General features: G+C 45.6%; 1 pseudogene; it reads right to left on the reverse strand.

The window, feature by feature from the left end:
• Positions 1-13,574, reverse strand: part of LOC142297155 (unconventional myosin-Vb-like) — a 65,903-nt pseudogene that overhangs the window by 45,214 nt on the left and 7,115 nt on the right.

Below are 13,574 nucleotides of genomic sequence, written 5' to 3' on the forward strand. Positions count from 1 at the left end.
TTTAGTGTGGGTTGTCAGACAAATCTTGATTCTGCTCCCCCTTTTGTTTCTTACTTTCACCCCTTTCTCCCCCCTGCCAGAGTTATATGAATTCTCACTGTCCTGAAACTTTGCAGGGATGTATGTTTAAACTTCCCTCCTTCAGCTTCTTTCACTTTCTCCAGAGCTTTGCACTGATTCTGTATGCCTAGAGATTCAGCACCTGCTTGTTAAGCACAGGTCTGGACAAGATGGGGGAAGGGCCCAGGGATTCCCAGCGTTTTAACTCTGCTCTTTGCAGAACTTGTCAGTAGCGTTGTTTGCAGCTGATATCTTATCAGGACTCCAGGAGATTTATTATTCTGCTGCCGGTTAACTGTTTAGTGCTGGGGGAGTGAGTGCAAGGTAAGCTGTGTCCTGCTCTCTGTGTACAGATCTGATGTTAGTGCAGGGCAGGCTCCGGCGCCATCTTTATCACGCTGCCAGATCTTGAGAGGGAGGGGGAGAGCGAAATTCACCGCGCTGTTTCAAGTAATTATCTCCACGGCTCCCCATGAACTTCCCTGCATGTAGCAACTTCACTCACCGGTGGTATGGAGCGGGGGAGGCTGGTGGGATGTCCGGTATATATGTCAGAGCTGCAGGGAATGACAGAGCTCAGGCGTCCTGTGTCCTACATGATCAGCGCAGGAGCCGGAAGTCCTAGAACCAATTTTGATGGATTAAAAAAAGTGGAGCGCATAAAGGCTACCAAGCACTACAGAACTGTACTAACCAACAGGATGAAATAATGGCCCTTCGAGAGAGGAGACGGACGGGCCATACCTGGACAGGTGGACCATGACTGATCAGAAAGGCTTTGTTTCTAAGTGGCTCAACTTTGTTCTCCTTGGACAGAGATGCATAGTGTCTACAGATTCGTAGGATGACTCATGAGTAAAAAACAATTTTGATGGATCAAAAAAAAAAGTGGAGCACATATTGGCTACCAAGTTCCATAGAACTGTACTGACCAACAGGATGAAATGATGGCCCCTTAAGAGAGCAGACGGATGGCCGGGCCACATACCTGGATGGGTAGACCCCGTCTGATTACAAGGGCGCAGAAGCACTCTTTGTTTCTAAGTGTCTCAGCTTGTTTCTCCTTGGACAGAGGAGCAAGGCGTCTACAGATTCGTAGGATAACTCATGAGAAAAACCAATTCTGATGGATCAAAAAAAGTGCAGCATATATTGGCTACCAAGCACTACTGAAGTGTACTAACGAACAGGATGAAATGATGGCCCCTCAAGAACAAAGACGGACGAACAGGTCACATAGCTGAACAGGTAGACCCCGACTGATCACAAAAGTGGAAGCACTCTGTTTCTAAGTGGCTCAACTTGGTTCTCCTCGGACAGTCTACAGATTCATAGGATGACTCATGAGTAAAACCAATTTTGATGGATCAAAAAAAGTGGAGCACATATTGGCTACCAAGCTCCACATACCAGGATGGGTTGACCCCGACTGATCACAAAGGTGCAGAAGCACTCATTGGTTCTAAGTAGCTAAGCTTGGTTCTCCTTGGACAGAGGAGAAAGGCGTCTATAGATATCTAGGATAACTCATGAGAAAAAACAATTCTGATGGATCAAAAAAAGTGGAGCACATATTGGCTACCAAGCACTGCCGAAGTGTGCTAACCAACAGGATGAAATGATGGCCCTCAAGAAAAGAGACGGATAGACAGGTCACATACTGGACAGGTAGACCCCAACTGATCACAAAAGCGGAAGCACTCTGTTTCTATATGGCTCAGCTTGGTTCTCCTCAGACAAAGGAGAAAGGGGTCTACAGATTCATAGGATGACTAATGAATAAAACCATTTTTGGTGGATGAAAATAAGTGGAGCACATATTGGCTACCAAGCACTACCGAACTCTACTGACCAACAGGAGATGAAATGATGGCCCCTCAAGATAGGAGATGGACGGAGGTGGTCACATACCTGGAGGGGTACCCGGCGGCGCTGATTCTGATGGTCTCCAGGACACCACATGCTCTCAGTTGCTGCACGACTCTTTTTGGATCGAAGCTGTAAAACAATGAATGATGGATACATAAAGAACAAGCAAAGCTTTCTGCACTTTGTGCCAATCATGTATCTGCCAGTCACTCAACGCAGATGTCAGTTATTACACACATTAAATCAGCGTCATGTTTGGCGAGAAAAGGAAAACATTGATTTTCTACAAAGCAAATTAATTATTGTTTTACATAATTTGTGCAATGGAATCAAAGCAAACGCCTCAGCGCCGGCTGTCAATCACCTGCCCATGTATTATGTACTAAAGCAGCATATTGTAATTGGGAATAATGGCAGAACGGCACGAAGGGGACGGAGACCCCAATTATAAATGTAAGAAGGTTAAAAAGAAAATTAAGTTTAACAAATCACGGAATACAAAATGAAGATTAAATAAGATACATTTTCTACACCTGAAGTAGCCACAATACAGAAGCACTCTATATCAAGAGTATACACCCTATGTAATCAGTGATGCTCTCACTTCTGAGACCCGCACCAATCGTGAGGAAAAAAAAAACCACAGCTATAACTGCTATAATACTGCCCCTGTGTACAAGAATATAACTACTATAATACTGCCCTTATGTACAAGAATATAACTACTATAATACTGCTGCTATGTACAAGAATATAACTACTATAATACTGCCCTTATGTACAAGAATATAACTACTATAATACTGCCCCTATGTACAAGAATATAACTACTATAATACTGCTCCTATGTACAAGAATATAACTACTATAATACTGCCCCTATGTACAAGAATATAACTACTATAATACTGCTCCCTATGTACAAGAATATAACTACTGTAATACTGCCCCCTATGTACAAGAATATAACTACTATAATACTGCTCCTATGTACAAGAATATAACTACTATAATACTGCCTCCTATGTACAAGAATATAACTACTATAATACTGCCCCTATGTACAAGAATATAACTACTATAATACTGCCCCTATGTACAAGTATATAACTACTATAATACTGCCTCCTATGTACAAGAATATAACTACTATAATACTGCCCCTATGTACAAGAATATAACTACTATAATACTGCCCCTATGTACAAGAATATAACTACTATAATACTGCCCCCTATGTACAAGAATATAACTACTATAATACTGCCTCCTATGTACAAGAATATAACTACTATAATACTGCCTCCTATGTACAAGAATATAGCTACTATAATACTGCTCCTATGTACAAGAATATAACTACTATAATACTGCTCTTATGTACAAGAATATAACTACTACAATACTGCTACTATGTACCAGAATATAGCTACTATAATACTGCTCCTATGTACAAGAATATAACTACTATAATACTGCCCCCTATGTACAAGAATATAGCTACTATAATACTGCTCCTATGTACAAGAATATAACTACTATAATACTGCCCCCTATGTACAAGAATATAACTACTATAATACTGCTCCTATGTACAAGAATATAACTACTATAATACTGCCCCTATGTACAAGAATATAACTACTATAATACTGCCCCCTATGTACAAGAATATAACTACTATAATACTGCCCCCTATGTACAAGAATATAACTACTATAATACTGCCCCCTATGTACAAGAATATAACTACTATAATACTGCTCCTATGTACAAGAATATAACTACTATAATACTGCTCCTATATACAAGAATATAACTACTATAATACTGCCCCTATGTACAGGAATATAACTACTATAATACTGCCCCCTATGTACAAGAATATAACTACTATAATACTGCTCCTATGTACAAGAATATAACTACTATAATACTGCTCCTATATACAAGAATATAACTACTATAATACTGCCCCTATGTACAGGAATATAACTACTATAATACTGCCCCCTATGTACAAGAATATAACTACTATAATACTGCTCCTATGTACATCACTCCCTCCCCAGCATACACAGTTATAACATCTTTGCTAACAGTGATACTAGATAACTATCTATCTGTGAAATAACACATCTGCTTCGGTTTCTGACATTGTTGGATATTTCCGTTCTTCTGGAGCTTTAGTAACAATGAGGCAGAATCCATCAGACCCATCTGTGAGCAGAGAAGTTTATCACCGGCTCAGACGGTGTCGGGGCTTTTAATGCCAGCTGCTCGGCACCAGTCACTAAAGCTGGATCTATGCAGAGGATGCATCTATTAAACCTGTGTACAGATGTAGCAGAGCTGGGTTTGTTCGGTGCACAGCGGCAGCTTTATCATTCTGCAAAGTGTGACGTTTGCATGTGTAACTTTCCTTAGGACCGAGTCATAACATTAGACACCAGTCAATGACAAGTTCAACTCTGCTACATATCAAAAGCGACCAATAATACCTAAGGAAACGAGCGGCAATTCGGCTTTGTGCTGAAATATTGCAGCCCCGTTCACTAGAATAGGGTTGAGCTGCAATACCAGATACGTCGTCGGGTCAGGAGTGGCGCTATTTTATAAGAAGTCATAGGAGACCAGAAGAAAGGTCAAAAGAGAACAAGTGGAAAATGATTGCGAGCCTTTGTGACAAGCAGGGGCTTACCTCCATGTCTGTAGCGCCGTGTGAAGCCGCGGATGACAGGTTCCCAGGCTCAACAGCCCAGATATCCAGCTCTGCCCAGATATACTTACACACAGACAATGCCCCGACTGTCCCCTCCTGCATCTCATTATTCATCCTCAGGTCTGGCTTTTATAAATCCAACATAGCAGAGCTGAGTTTGTCATGTCCACCTTGTATTGTTTGTGTATTCTAAACCCAGACTGTGAAATCCACAAATGACCAACTCAGCTCTGCTATATCTATACAATAAATGTCTTACAAAGGCTGCTGGCTGGGGGTCATCAATCTCAGAACCTGAAGATTACTGCGCTTCAGCCCCTGGTGGTGATATAGACTGATTCATATCCGTGCGGCATGGAGGAGCGAGACCTGCCTCTATGGCCCTGTCCTCCGTTCTCAAAATGATATCTACTCCACACATAGACGGATGGACAAATATATAAACAATATGATAGAAGCAGTGACAAAATAAGTGACACAGGGGGACCCCAACCCGTGACCCGAATATAAGCCCTCTCTGCTCTGTAGCTCGTATTTGTGGCCATGGTAGATAAATGTAGGATATATCCGTTACATATCCTCAGTAGTAATGGGCGGACACGGATTGTAAAAGTCCGGATCCGCGCGGTTTCAAAAATATCAGTGTCCCGGACTTCTCAGGGAATTCTGATAAATGATCCGGGTCCGGCACTCTTGGTAATACAAAAATATAAAGAAAAGATAGAGAAAAATAATAAACAAAGCGCTTTCTGCTTACCGAGCCTTCGGCGCAGCTGTAAGGCCCTGTGCCCACGCTGCATATTTTGACGCAGATTTTCAAAATCTGCATTTCCATTGTGAAGCCTGCAAAGTCTATGAGAATTCAGAAGTTCTGTGCCCACGTTGAGTATTTTTCCCTTGCGTATTTGGTGCAGATTTCTTTTTTTCTGCACCAAATCTGCACCAAATACGCAAGGGAAAAATAAGCAATGTGGGCACAGCACTTCTGAATTCTCATAGACTTTGCTGGCTTCACAATGGACATGCAGATTTTGCTGCAGATTTCTGAAAATACGTGTCAAAACTACACAGCGTGGCCACTGGGCCTAAGGCTATGTGCCCACGGGGACAGTGTCCTACGGACATATCCGCAGGAGCGCCCAGGAAACCGCAGCACAACTTTTGTCTGTTTCCATGCTGCGGAATGTCCTGCGGATATGGTGCGGTCATTCTGCATTGAGTATACAGTACCATGGCTTCGGCACTGCATCCTCAATGCAGAACAAGTGCTGCAGTGATCGGGGGAGTTCATACTCACCTCCATCACGCAGCACATCGCTTTCCGGCGGCCGGGTCACTCTGTAAGCGTCTGCAGGAGAAGGTGGGCGGGCCTGAACTAGCTCCAGCTGTCACATGACCGGAGCTTGTGCAGGCCCCGCCCACCTCTTCCTTCCTATACCTGGATTCACCGCGCTGCTGTACACCGGATGGAGAAAGTGACTCCGGTGAGGCAGGTAAGTATATGGCACCCTGCGGAGAAATCCGCAGGAATAATTGACATGCTGATGATTTTTCCACAGGGAAATCCGCATTATTTCCGCTGCAGAAAAATCCGCAGCATGGGCACAGCAGTTCCCAAATGCCATAGAAATGGCTGGGGAGTAGCTGTGCTGCAGATTTTTGAAAAGTCCGTGGAATTTCCACGAAAAATCCGCTGCAAATTCCGCGCATTTTCCACACCGTGGGCACATAGCCTAACTGCTCCCGCAGTTGCCCATTCACTTTCGGGGCCACGCATTAGGTTCATGCATATGCACTGCTTTCCCCGCCCATCGGCGTCTGATTGGTTGCAGTCAGACACACCCCCTTGCTGAGTGACGCTTCCAATCACAGACTCTGTCTGCGGGTCTATAGCATGGTGTAAAAATAAATATATATTTTCCAAACAAATTGGCCTAGGGTCCCCCCATATTATGATACCCAGCACAGATAAAGCCACGGCTACAGGCTGCAACCCCCAGCCGTGCGCTTATCTTGGCTGTGTAACAAAATAGGAGGAACCACATGCGGCTTCTTTTTTATTTTTAATTAAAATAAATCATTTTAAAACTGGAGTGCGGTCTTCCCGAATTTTGATACTCAGCCATAATAAAGCCTGACAGCTGGGGCTTGGTATTCTCAGGCTGAGTAGACCCATGCTTACAGGGCCCCTCAAGCCTAAAAATGGCAGCCTGCAGCCGCCCGTCACGTCCATTAGACGCGGCAACCCCAGCAATTTACCAGACTCTTCCCGATTGCCCTGGTAATAAGAGGTTAATCGCAACTCACAGCTGCCACTAAGCCCTAGACTGTAATAAAATACAAAAAGAAAACCCACCCTCTTTCACCACTTTATTAACCCCCCAAAAAACCCTGCATGTCCGATGCAATCCACCTGAGGTCCCACAACAATTCCAGCTCTGCGTCATCTGAAGTCAGAGAGCATGATCATGGAACAATGACTGTCCGCTGTGGACTTCAGGCAGAGACTGAACCTCAGTGATTAGTGGTGATGTCACTCAGGTGATTTGCGGTCAAAGGTTCCCACGGCCCTCCACCTGTGACCGCAGCACCCAATCTACACCTCCTGGCAAAAAAACACAACACTACCCTATGTGGTATGATGTGGTAGGGATGTGTTTTTTGACAGGTGGCATAGATTACATATATGAATATGGTGTAAAAATTTCATCACCGAATTTGCATCTCTTGGCTCAAAAATGCAAAAAAAAACCCAAAAAACAAAACGGTTGTGACGTGGTTTCCGCTACGTCTTGAGGAAAGAAGGTTTAATCAAAATCACAGACGAGGATTCTTTACTGTACGAGCAGTGAGACTATGGAACTCTCTGCCGCATGATGTTGTAATGAGTGATTCACTACTAACATTTAAGCAGAGCCTGGATGCCTTTCTTGAAAAATTTAATATTACCAGTTATGTATATTAGATTTTATGACAGGGTATTGATCCAGGGAACTAGTCTGATTGCCGGATGTGGAGTCAGGAAGGAAATTGTTTCCCCATTGGAGCTTATTTGACACATTGGGGTTTTTTTGCCTTCCTCTGGATCAACATGTTAGGCTACGGGTTGAACTAGATGGACTTAGAGTCTCCCTTCAACCTTAAAAACTATGATACTATGATACTATGATGTAAAAATTTCATCACCAGATTTGCAACTATTGAAGAAAAAAAAACATCGGTTTTCTGGCAGGAGATGCAGGTCTGTGAACTCAGTCACCTGAGGTCAGGTTACCTGCAGTTGCTGTGACTGCAACTAACCTGAGTAACGTCATCGCTCATAGCTGCAAATCATTCATTCTCTGCCAGAAGCTCACAGCGGGCGGTCATGTTCTATGGCACTTGCTGTTACTTCAGATGTAGAAGTGCTAGAATTGTCGTGGGACCTCATGTGGATTACATCGGACCTGGGCATTTTGGGAGCTAATAAAGACGTGAAAGATGGAGTTTTTTTGTATTTTATTTGAAGTAAAGGATTTTTTGGGTGTTTGTTTTTATTACTTTTCACTTACAGATTAGTAATGGGGGGGGGGGGTCTCCTAGACCGTGGAGCCCCACATTACCTTCAGGTCGCCTCGGGGTCTCCTGGGATTCCACGTGCTGGGGATCTTCTGGCCACAGGTAGGTCAGGTTAACTTCAATGGGAATCGTGACGCCACTCTCGGTAATTGCGGTCAGGGGGTGACCGCCACTGCAATTTAGGGAACGCCTGGGGCTGATGGTAAATGTCGTCAGATGTTGTAGTGGCCTCCCGAGAGTGAGGCTGGCCCCAGGGGCTCGGTGTAAGTGTGTAGTAGCACAGGTCGCAGAAGAACTCACACACAGGCAGCAATGTCTTTCAGGGTTTTACTCACTTTCAGATGGTAGCTGTGAGTCAACCCGGGTGATGCTATGATGAACCAGGTGGAACCAGGTATCCCTCCGGCTGATGTAGGGGTGACTGCTGACTCGCCTTCCTAGCCCTTCTTGTTTGGGGTGACTCCTTACTTGTAGTATTGCGTGGATCACCCAGGGAAGTCGCAACTGCCGTTCTCCCCTTTTCTGGCCCGTTTGCTGGCAGCGTGGACCAAGGTAAAGATGGCTCCAGGCTCGATCCTCCTTATGGGCCCCCTCGATGCTGCGGACTCTGTGTAGGTTGGTGAGGTACATACAGCGCCCTCACCAGCAGGTTTGGCAGGCCAAGTAAATGGGTTTCTGCTCTGGGGACCTGTTTCCCCGTGCGGGTTTGGTCTACCGGTAGTCTCCTTACTCGGCCACCTCTACACTAGGTGGATTTCAGGCAGCACCACTGGGTAGCCGCTCTCCCCCGCCAGCAGCCACTACAGGTGCAGGGTCTGAGCGTGTCCTGATCTTCTACTCCACACCTCAGACGCGGCTCCTCCACTCCTACTCCTTTGGCTGCCACTGCACAACTCTCCGTCTCCAGTCCACCACCCACCACTAGCTGGGATGCGAGGGCCACGCCCACTCCCTGGGACTGCCCAGGGGTCCCCTCTGAGCTGTGTGTGTGTCCTGGTTACTTCGTGTCTGTGAGTCCACACCCTACTCAGCCTTTGGGATTACCTGTTTTGTACTCACTCAGCCTGAGTGCAGTACTCAGTGGTGCCTGACCAGGTCAGGGGGGCCACACCTCCGATTACTAATCTCGGGCTTAGTGGCTGCTATGAGCTGTCATTAACCCCTTATTACCCCGACTGCCACCATACTAGGGCAATCGGGAAGAGCCATATAAAGTTCCGGGGTTGTCACATCTATCGGACAGCTGCAGGCTGCTATTTTTAGGCTGGAGGGCCCAATAAGCTGGCAGATTTGGATAAAGTGGTATATACTATGTTACCGCTATATAATGAAAATTAATAAGAAAAGAAAGAGAAAGGTATATATCCCCATCTGCAGTCAGTGTCCACCGTGCTCCCAGATGGAAAAGGAGAGGTTGGCAACTGGAAGGTTAGGTGGAGGATACAGAGCTGTGTGGCTATGAAACTAATAGTAGCCTGAACCGAGTTAGACGCCATTCGGATCTGGAGACTGGGAGCCCTGTTAGCGTCACAGGGTCCACATGCCCACCCAGCCCAGGAATTCCCTGTTAACAACACAGGGGCCATTGAGTACGCTGACCGTGTGCGTAGGGGCACACCTGTGGACAGCAGGCGCATCAGCAGCAGCAGGCCTGTTAATGCCACTGGGCTGCACAAGCAGGACTGGTAGGACAGGAGCTGGTCTTAACCGTTCTGCGTTACCAACTGTGGTGGTGGCCTGCATCGACACCCTATCCCTGCCTACCTCTGGCCTAAAGCCGCAATGGGTTCAACACATGGAGGTGTGCTCTGTCGGAGCATAATAGAAGACTGCGCACCTCCTTGTTGGCTCCAGCCCCTTTTATAACCTGGGTCCGCCCCAAACCAGGGTGAACCACAATGCACCTCCTGGAGACAAAGGTAGAGTGACACATCATGAGTGGCATAACTAGCGTCCTATTTGGAACCGCAACTTCAATGATGACCTCATGGCTGCCATGACCCAAACACCTCACCAGTCATCGTCTGACCATCAATAATGCGGTGACAAGTCATAGGGGTGGGCCTCTGCAAGCCATTTGGGAGGACACCTGATGCCCTGTGGTCTATATGGGACCCCCACATCAGGGGCAGGGCCAAAGAGTTCATTACCGGACCTAGTCTCTGATGCAGTAAGTGCCTGAGCATGCTCAGTAGCATGAAATGTGGAAGGAAGAAAGAGAGGGAGTGATCCAGCACGAGTCCTCCTTGGTTTAAAACATTCGAGCCTTTATTTGTATATCTTTAAAAACATAGTGAAGACCGAAAAATAGTTTGTGTGGTAAAGGCACAATTCATGAGGGCTTTTTTAGCATGGTGTCTAGGCACAAAACAGGACTTAGACCCGGCACGGAATGCAAGTACCTGTGCAAAGAGGCTTTTCACACTTAGTGTGGGAGCATGCGCTGTATCCCGAAATGAAGACTTAGCGTCAGGAATGGCACAGTCAGGCTGAGCATACTCACTAGGCGAAACACTGTAATTAGGCTGCAGCTGGGGTAAATCGGCACACGCATGCGCACTAGCTGCCTCTCAACACTTAGACGTGGAGGAGAAATTGCTCTTGGAGATGCTGTCTATGAACAGAAGGAAAAGCTAAAGGAAGCCTGACTTTCTATCCCTCCGAATTATCAAATGCAGCAATGAATTCCCTGAGTTTGCTATAACATTAGCGTAGCAAAATGTGCATGAGGGTGTCATGTAGAGGTGCTATAAATAGCTTGGCACCAGTGGGGCACTAATGGAATACAACAGCCAGTTCTATGATGCCACTAAATGGCAGTATTTTTTGCTATCATTATAGCTCATTAAAAACAGAGCAGGAGGGTGTCATGCAGAGGTGCTGCACATAGATTTGCACCAGTGGGGCACTAATGGAGTACAACAGCCACTTCTTGTATGCCACTAGGTACACTGAGTGTTTGCTAGTATAATGGCTTAGTAACAATGAGTTTGAGTGTGCAATGCAGGCAGACGTGCTGCAAATATCTTTGCACTAGTTTGACTACACAAAAGTACAACAGCCACTTCTTGTATGCCACTAGGTACACTGAGTGTTTGCTAGTATAATGGCTTAGTTAAAAAGAGTTGGAGTGTGCAATGCAGGCAGACGTGCTGCAAATATCTTTGCACTACTGTGACTACACAAAAGTCCAATAGCCACGTTTAGGATGCCACTAGGTACACTGACTGTTTGCTAGCATAATGGCTTAGTTAAAAAGAGTTGGAGTGTGCAGAGGACAGGAGGGTACAGTGCCAGGATTGTGGGGCTCTGGGTAGAGGAATGGAAGCCTGCCTTTCTATTCCCTCCTAATGGTGAAATGCAGCGACGAAATCCCTGACCTTGGCTACACAGACGCTGTCGCTGTTTTCAGGACCTGTCACCTATGGCTCTGACCCTGCCGGTTTGAGCCCTTAAAAGGACTGATAGAAAGTGCTCTCCCTAAGCTGTCCAGTGCTGTGTATGGAGCGCATACAGCTGTATCAGCGATAGGACAAAGGACGGAGCTGCGACAGTGATGTCTGACACCAAAGACGCAGAAGAGATAATGGCGTCCTGGAGGAAAATGTCCGGTTTTATAATGCAGGGACATGTGACATGGACATCCTATCACACATGCCGTTGCTTCTCTGGCTAAAAGTCCACTTAGCTGTGTGTGTGTCTGGGATTGGCTGACATGCTGGCCCGCCCCACAAGACGCGCGCGCTTAGGGAAGGAAGACAAGGGAAAAAAAAAATGGCGACCGCCATTATAGAAACAGCAGTGATCTGAAGGCGCTGTTCCCACACACTATACACTGAAATGTCATAATAGTGTGATTCACAGAGTGACTTACACTATTACAGCGGAAAGCCAGCTAGGAATTAGCTGTTTTTTTGCTGCTAGAACCGTTCTCGAACGTTTCTAGAACTATCGAGCTTTTGCAAAAAGCTCGAGTTCTAGTTCGATCTAGAACAGGCCCCAAAATCACTCGAGCCTAGAACTGGAGAACCTCGAACCGCGCTCAACTCTATTAAGCACGTGTGCAAGTTTCAGAAGCGGATACAAAATCTTGGATGTCCATATGAGTATAGCAATGGCTTTCTTGGTAGAAGTGAGTCCAGGGTGACCATGCAACATAGAATCATGAAATTCCTGCAACATGCGTTATCTCAGGTACACAGAAACGAAAAATTTAAACCTAGAAGTAGTGGAAGTGTTGAGGATAAAGAATTGAGTATCCAAAAATACTTAATTCAGCCATTTCATAGACTCGGTTATATAGTTCAGTAGATGTGAACTAACACACATATTTGTGAATGCTTTTGTTTCTTACTAACATGTATATATGTATATTGCATATTCAGTGTATTTTCCTTAGACACAGTATATACCAGCACATGTAATTGTAAAGATGGCTGCTATTTCCTGTTCTACACCCAAGACAGATGGACAAAGGAAATTCCTGGAGTCTGTACTGACCAATCCAAGGAGGATGTGTAGATCTCTCTACGTCATGAAGCCCTGACCTGCGATACTTGATTGGACTAAAACTTTTGTTTACACCCCTTTACTGCTCGGTCTAGAGTTTCTTTCAAACAATAAAAAGTACACTTTGGTTAAGAGCCAGTCATGGAGATAGATGTAACTGACTTGCTGTCTAGTTATTTAATCTCTAAGTGCACTCATGACATTTTAATTAGAAACAGCAGCCGGATCTTGAGAGATCCTTTGAGTCTAATCATCATCGTCATTCTGACCCTGACAGTTGGCACGCCAAGTGTGGGGCCACCGAGAAGAGTGAGTCAGAGCTTCCACTTTCCGGACGTCTGGGGCTACTCCACAAGTATCCAGGTGTTGCTCGATATCGAGGATTTGATCGCCCTCCGTTTCACGGTAAGCATCATATACATTGTGTGTGCTGTTTTACCTGTGGATCGAGAGACACCTGGCGAAAGGGGGTGGTCACTAGTCCGGAGAATGGTAGTGCACCGGAGACCTAACGGTGTGACTGTCGCTCGCCGGTGACCTAGAGAAAAACCCAGACCCTATAGGTGCTGGCTTTTAGGTCTTTTGTATAGGATCCGGCTGTCTGTATTTCTGGCTGTAAGTAAGGTAGAAATGGGGGGCTTTTTGAGTAGCTGTTGATTTGTATATAGGTGTATGGTTAATCAGGCTTGTGATTACTCTGTTTGGTTCTCGGAGAGTTAATTGTCTGAGCAGACAGCTATAGAAATGGTGGAGAGAAGCCCAGCGTGCCTGCAGTCTCTTACACAAAAAGGAGGGGGGTCAGTCCCCCACTGGCTACTTGGGCAGGGACAGACTGCAACTCTACGTCCCTGCATTT

This window comes from Anomaloglossus baeobatrachus, chromosome 3 (assembly GCF_048569485.1).
Source record: "Anomaloglossus baeobatrachus isolate aAnoBae1 chromosome 3, aAnoBae1.hap1, whole genome shotgun sequence".
NCBI classification, from domain to species: Eukaryota; Metazoa; Chordata; class Amphibia; order Anura; family Aromobatidae; genus Anomaloglossus; species Anomaloglossus baeobatrachus.